This window comes from Lepus europaeus, chromosome X (assembly GCF_033115175.1).
Source record: "Lepus europaeus isolate LE1 chromosome X, mLepTim1.pri, whole genome shotgun sequence".
NCBI lineage: Eukaryota > Metazoa > Chordata > Mammalia > Lagomorpha > Leporidae > Lepus > Lepus europaeus.
The window spans coordinates 102,215,268-102,222,765 of record NC_084850.1 but is presented as its reverse complement, the minus strand read 5'-3'; the positions used below and the strand labels follow the sequence as shown (position 1 = coordinate 102,222,765).

Below are 7,498 nucleotides of genomic sequence, written 5' to 3'. Positions count from 1 at the left end.
CTGAGCAAGATGACACTGAGCAACCCTTCAGAACTAGGTGAACCGAGGAGTGAAGAAGCCTATGAGAAATACATAAAATCTATTGAGGTGTGCAGGTGGAGCCCTTCCATGAACTAGTATGGGATAACTTAAGCCAGCACAGTTTTCTCTTATGTTAGTGGCGGACAAGACTTAAAATAGCAACTTTTAGCAATATTGATGGAAGAAATACTACTTGCAGCTCTGCTACTGGAAGAATATATCCCCTAACTTTGTAATGATGGCAGGTGAACACAATATGCATCTTTTTCACAGTACCTTGTGATTTTTATACTAGGCTTTAGGCACTGGTATTCAGAATACATGAAGTTATCTGTGGTAAGAACTAGTTATACAAATAATGTAATTCAAGGATAACATTGTTATCTTAAGCCTTATGTAATATTGTAACTTGCTTATACCCATCCATGGATTGGGGCCAAAATATGTAGTGCTCTTTCCATTGGAAGTACCTGGAAATGCACCACAGTTTTTGTTAGTTGTACAGCTCCAGAGAAAGAACAGTACTATCTTAATTTTGCAATATGTTGCATTTGCTGGTGCTGTTTTACACAGTGAAGCAGCAACTCTACAGGAAAATAAGAAACATAGTAAAATTCTCAACTTCCTCATTAATAAAAAAAAAGAAAAGAAACAACTAGGGCCGGCATTGTGGCATGGTGGATAAAGCACCGCTTGAGACGTTGTCATCCCATGTGAGTGCTCCATTGTGTCCCAGCTGCTAATCTGTCTTTTAATTGATTTATTAGATTTATTTAAATTAATTAGTAATTTGTTGGGGCTTGTGTCTTCCACTTTTTATTGTAAAGATTTATTTATTTACTTGAAAGGCAGAGTTACAGAGAGGCAGAGGCAGAGAGAGAGAGAGAGAGAGCTGTCTTCCATCCACTAGTTCAGTCCCCAGTTGGCAGCAACGGCTGGAGCTGCGCCGATCTGAAGCCAGGAGCCAAGAGTTTCCTCTGGGTCTCCCATGCAGGTTCAGGGGCCCAAGGACTTGGGCCATCTTACATTGCTTTCCCAGGCCACAGCAGAGAGCTGGATCAGAAGTAGAGTAATGAATACGCTGGTTCACTCCCCAAATGCCCACAACATCCAGGGCTGGGCCAGGCTGAAGCCAGGATCTAGGAACTCCATCGGGATCTCCCACACAGGTGGCAGGGGCCCAGGTACTTGTGCCATCTTCTGCTGCTTTCCCAGCACAATAGCAGGGAGCTGGAAAGGAAGTAGAGCAGCTGGGACTCGAACCAGCGCTCCAATATGGAATGCCAGTATTGTAAGCAGCGGCTTCATTTGCTGCACCACAACACCAGTGCCTGTGTCTGCTGCTTTTGAAAACTATTTATTTTTCATCTACTCGAAAGGCAGAGAGAGAGAGAGAGAGAGAGAGAGAGAGAGGAAGAGAATCTGCTCCCCAAATGCCTGCAATAGCCAGTGCTAGGCCAGACCAAAGCCATGAACCAGGAAGTCCATCTGGCTTGCCTATTTGGGTGACAGGGGCCCAAGTAGTTGAGCCGGCATCTGCCACTCCCCAGGATATATGAACAGGAAGCTGCATCACAATTAGAGTACGGAGCACTCAGGACATGAACCTGCACTCTGATATGGGGTGTGGGTGTCTGGAACAGGGGCTTAACCCGCTGAGCCACAGCACTTACCCCTGTGCCTGCCATTTTATTATTTATTTTCTATTTGTCCCCTCTGATTCTCCCTACTATTTCTCTGCTATTGCTGTATTTTTAGAGTATCTTTTTTTAGAGTCCGATTTTGCTTTGTTTGTATAATTCTCAAGTGTGTCACTTTGTATAGTTTTCTTGGTGGTAGTTCTTGGTGTTATGATGGGTATGTGTAACACCACAGTCTACTGATATCAGTGGCTTACTGCTCTGATCGAAGTGGAGAGGCCTCACTTTCCTATGGGTCTCTTTACCCTTCCTGCTTTAAGTATTTTGTTTAAATACATTGAACACCAAGTCATATTGATACTGCAATTTTCGCTTCAATTATTAACTATGATATGAAAAGCTCATGATAATAAGGCTATTTACTACGACTGAAACCCATTCTATTATTTTTTATTTTAAAATATTTATGTATTTATTTGAGAAGCAGAGTTACACATACAGAGAGAGAGAGAGAGAGAGAGGGAGAGAGAGAGAGAATCTTCCATCTGCTGGTTCACTCTTCAAATGGCCACAATGGCTGGAGCCAGGAGCTTCTTCTGGGTTTCCCACGCAGGTGCAGGGGCCCAAGTGCTTGGGACATCTTCCACTGCTTTCCCAGGCCATAGCACAGAGCTGGATGGGAAGTGGAGCAGCCGGGACTTGAACTGGTGCCCATATGGGATGCCAGTGTTGCGTGCGGAGGCTTAGCCTACTATACCACAAGGCTGACCCATTCTATTATTCTTATTTACATTTTGAAATTCAGTCCTTCGTATGTTATTATTTTCGTTCACTTCCTCCAGCCATTCCTTATGCAGATCTGCTAGCAACAAACTCCATGAGGGTCTTAGCAATCCAGTTACTTGAGCCATCACCTGCTGCTTCCCAGAGTCTACATTAGCAGGAAGCTGGAATTGGGAGCCAGATCCACCGCACACATCTTTTTTTTTTTTAAGATTTATTTATTTATTTGAAAGGCAGAGTTACAGAGAGGCAGAGGCAGAGAGAGAGAGAGAGAGAGAGAGAGAGATCGATCTTGTATTCACTGGTTCACTCTCCAAATGGCTGCAATGGCTGAGCTGAGCTGATCCAAAGCCAGGAGCCAGGAGCTTCATCTGGGTCTCCCACGTGGGTGCAGGGGCCCAAGGACTTGGGCCATCTTCTGCTGCTTTCCCAGGTATCTTAGCAAGGAGCAAGATGGGAAATGGAGCAGCCATATATGGTGCCCATATGGGATGCCAGCGCCACAGGCAGAGGCTCAACCTACTGTGTCACAATGCATGCCCCTACTAGTATTTTTTTTTAATTCAACAATGATTTTTCTTGGTTTTGGTATGATACCTGATTGTTTATCATAACCTGGGCATTTTATCTATTAGTTTAGGACATTTGGGATCCTATTTAACTACTGTTTTGCCAGGTAGTCATGCTGTGTAGGCTTAACAAGCATGTCTTGGCTTCTGGGACTGTGGATCCAATGACATTTTAGTTTTCAGAGACCTTTGCCTGGTGCTAACTCTGTCAGCCTTTGGTGATGACGGAGTGGGTGTCAGTGTTCCTATCTGGTGCTGCCGGGGAAGGGATGGACGTTGTAGGGCTGGGAGGTGGGAGTACTTCGGTCAGCTTCCTGGTGCTGGCAGGCCTGCTGCTCCATCGGCACTGCTGCTGCTGCCCTCAGGCCAGCACGGCCCTTCCCTCGGCCGGCACGCTCTGTGCACAGTTAGAAACTGGATTTGTGCTATGAGTGATCACCCTGCTGAAGTGGCCTGCGACGCTCTGTTAGACTTTAACTCAGCTGACCCCTCTGGAAATCAGGTCCTGTTCTCCTTAGGAATCTCTAATGACTCAAGGCAAGTGCCCGTGTGCAAAACCCCAGAGGGCAGGGTGGCCTGATGCTAACTTCTTTTTGCCACACCCTCCCCTGTGCATAAGTGTCGGCCACTGACACTTGGAACTGAAAAGGCTCCTTAGGCCTGGCTGGGCTGGGCTAATGGGAATGAGGGTCTGTGCAGACTGTTGTGGTTTTTTTTTTTTGTTGTTTGTTTTATTAAACACTTGCATCCTTATTGTATTTTTTTTTTTTACGAAGAGTTCTTTATTTATTGAACCTGGGGAATATTTACATCCATGACCAAATCGACCAAATTTTTTTAAATAAAGATTTATTTATTTATTTGAAAGGCAGATTTACAGAGAGAGAGACAGAGAGGGAGAGAGAGAGAGAGAGAGAGAGAGAGAGAGAGAGGTCTTTCATCTGCTGGTTCATTCCCCAAATGGCTGCAATGGCCGGGGCGGGTCAGGAGCTTCTTCCAGGTCTCCCACTTGGATGCAGAGGCCCAAGCACTCAGGCCACCTTCCACTGCTTTCCCCAGCACGTGAGCCAGGAGCTGGATCAGAAGTGGAGCAGCAGGGACGCAAGCTAGTGTGCATATGGGATGCTGGCACTGCTGTGCTGCAGCATTGGCTCAATACACAACCAATTTTAAATTTACATCTTTTAACTCAATTTTGAAGTGTTTTCAAACACCGATACACATAAAATTGGCATGCAATAGTTGTCCCAAGATGAAACACAGACACCTTATTGATGAACTATTGCAAGCTGTTTTCACCCACAGTTGCAAAAGTATATTTCCTAAACATGGAAATCTGTAAGAAATATAAATGAATTATATAAAACTTGGTACAGTTTTCTCCTTGTAAAAGTCCAAGGGGCCGCCATTGTGGCACAGTGGGTTAAGCTGTGGCCTGCAATGCTGGCATCCCATATGCGCGCCAGTTTGAGTCCTGGCTGCCCCACTTCCCATCCAGCTCCCTGCTAATGTTCCTGGGAAAGCAGTGGAGGATGGCCCAAGTTCCTGGGCCCCTGCACCCATGTGGGAGACCCTGAAGAAGCCCTTGACTCCTGGCTTCAGCTTGACCTAGTCCTGACTGTTTCAACCATTTGTGGATGAACCCAGTTAGATGGAAGATCACTCTGTGCCTCCCTCTCTGTAATTCTGCCTTTCAAATAAATACATAAGTCTTTAAAAAATGTACAACTAATATATACCAGTTATAACATAATCCTGGATCATTCCCACATCAACAACAGATGCTCCTTTAATCTTAAAACCTATCATCAGAGATCAAAACAGTTATTCCATTCTATTTAAAACAAAATTCACATGGGCAAAAAAAAATGAAAAACAACCAAGACAACAAGACCCAGGAGAAACAAATAAAAATCCCTAGAGCTGACCCCAATGTCCGGTGCCCTAGTTAGGGTAGCCCCAAAATAAAATAGTGGCTGTGTGTCACTGTGACCAACTCCAACATTAGAAATCCAGATTTTTCCAATTACATGAATGCATGCTTCCTCCGTGCCAAGAGTGGCTGTGTCTTTGCAGAAGGAATGTGCTATTGCTCAAACACCTGGGGAGTTGGCTTTTAGTAAGGTTTCTGCCAAGGTTAGGTAGAAACCAGAAAATGATCATGAGCTGCTTTTGTCATCAGTTTAAGTGGAGGTGGCCAAAGCCTCCGATTCACCGATTCAGATTCACCGTCAAAACTCAGAGGAGCCTTCTTTTTAAAGCAAAAATCAAAATCAAAATGTGAAAGCCCCCAGTCTGAGGGTGTACTCTAAAGCCAGCAAAATACTATCAGGGTGCTGGGTAAACCATGGATTAGGAGTTTGAGATCATCAGGAAAAGGCTTTTTAAACAACCCTGTGGACGTCAGAAAAACCTCTTCAGGTTGTAGATCCGTCCCGATGTCACAGCAACCGGAACAAGAGCTTCAGGGAAGGAGCAAAGGACCCCTGTTGTTCTGTGCGAGTCTTGCTGCTTCACGGCCGTCCTGGCCACTGCCAGCCCATTCATCGTGTCTTCTAGCTTGTTCTGGTGAGCTGCTCCTGTTTCCGAGTCTTGTGCTTTCTGACTCTCCCCAAGGGCAGTGGTGAACATCGCTATCTCTGGAGTCACAGTGGTCACTGTTACTGCAACACAACTTGGACGTTCCACCCATGTGAGGGGCAGATATGTATTTCCCACTGGACTCACGGGCTCCTTTATTATCAGCTCCTGTAATCTCCACCTTGATGTCCAGGAAGCTGCCCTCGGCCTCCCCAAAAATGAGACCCATCTTGGTGCCTGAGATGATTCACAGGAAGGTGCATTCCTTGGCCTGCCCATAGATGCTGACGAAGTAGCCCAAGGGTGTGGCCAGTGGAGCAGCCAGCAAGCATCACCATAGCGGGGCTGGGGCCGAAACCAGGACCAGGACTGCAGCTTCCAGATCTTATTTATCGTCTACCCTCTCTTGCTTTATTTAACTGATACCATGTGGCTGAGTTGAGGATGCCAGGGCAGTTCCCGGTCATGTCTTACCTCACTGTTACTATTTTACTTATTTATTTGTTTATTTGAGAAGTAGAGAAAGAGAGAGAATACAACAGACAAAACTCCCATTCACTGGTCTACTCCCAAAATACCAGGAACCAGGAACACAATCCAGTTCTCCTATGTGGGTGACCAGGACCCAGGGTGCACGTTACAAGAAGCTGGGGTTGGGTGCAGAGCCAGGACCTGAACCCAGGCACTCTAGTATGGCATGTGGGTATCCCAACTGGCATCTTCACTTCTAGGCCAAATGCCTGTCCCTCACTGCTAGCATTTTAATGGCGCCATTTCTGCATTGGGGACAGCCAATATAATAGAGGCATCACACATTCCTAAAACATCTATCAGTACAGTACTTTTAACAGCATCAGTTCAAATCACTCGGGTTTATGTCTATCAAGTAAAATACGACATAGTCTCAACAAGTATCAATGATGCTGAGACATCACTGGTAACGTGAAATGATGTCATAGGCCTAGTAGAGTCGATCTATTTGGAGCAGACTGTGCTAATGCCTGCTCTGATGGAGACTCTTTAGCCACAAGACCAATGGAACCGATTTTTGGCAAGGAATTACATGTCTGGCATGCAATAGAGGGTTTCATATCAGAAACATAGTGTTGTCTCCTTTGTAAGAAACAACATGGTTTTTTCTTGTCTTCCAGAGGGACAGAATGTTGTGAATCCACCCACCTAGGTAATATACTTCAGTTGGCAAGCAGGACTTTGTGTTTCGTTGGGGTTGACCAGCTGGTGGAGGTGTGGTAACACCAAAGTAAGAGCTATTGGGGCTAAGGCTTTTGATTTGCCAACCGACAGGGCATCACCTATGCAGTGAACGCTTTAGGCGTCAGAGGGTAGAGACACTTGCACTGAATCTCAACACACCCATTGGTGAGGAATGGCAGTGGTATTTGCCCCATGAATGCTTTTTACATATGGCAGTTTCCTGAAAAATAGAAAGTCTCCTTGTATCTCTTAACTCGGCCTGCACAAGTCTCTCCAAAAAGGCATCATGACCTTGCGTGGCCGCCCATGGGGTGCCAATGTGTCATGCTGTCAAGTAGGCCCTGAGCAGCAGCACTGTTAAGTCCATAAATTCAGCTAGTGAGGGGACAATGAAGTCACAAGGGTTTGTCGTGTACACAGACAGTAGAAGCAAGGTCAGCATTGCATTGCTCCTCACGTGCTTTGTCTCAGCAGACGGCACTGAAGCAGAGAGGCTGGACGGTGGGAAGTGAGCATGGCGACTCACTCTGTCATGGATGATCCTCTTCTAAACGACCGCCAACAGCTGAGCCCTAAGGGGAAGCACGGGTCAAGGCATAAAGTCCCCTGCGTCACTAGAACAAGGGAGGCAGATGAGAAATGGCCTCGTGACAGCTCTTCACAAGACGGCTGTGTTCCAGGGACAGATGA

The 7,498-nt window shown here is 45.9% G+C and overlaps 1 pseudogene; it reads right to left on the bottom strand.

Moving 5' to 3' along the window:
- Window positions 1-5,416: 5,416 nt before the first annotated feature.
- On the bottom strand, window positions 5,417-5,915 carry LOC133753609 (transmembrane emp24 domain-containing protein 2-like; annotated as a pseudogene).
- Between the last annotated feature and the right edge of the window lie 1,583 nt (window positions 5,916-7,498).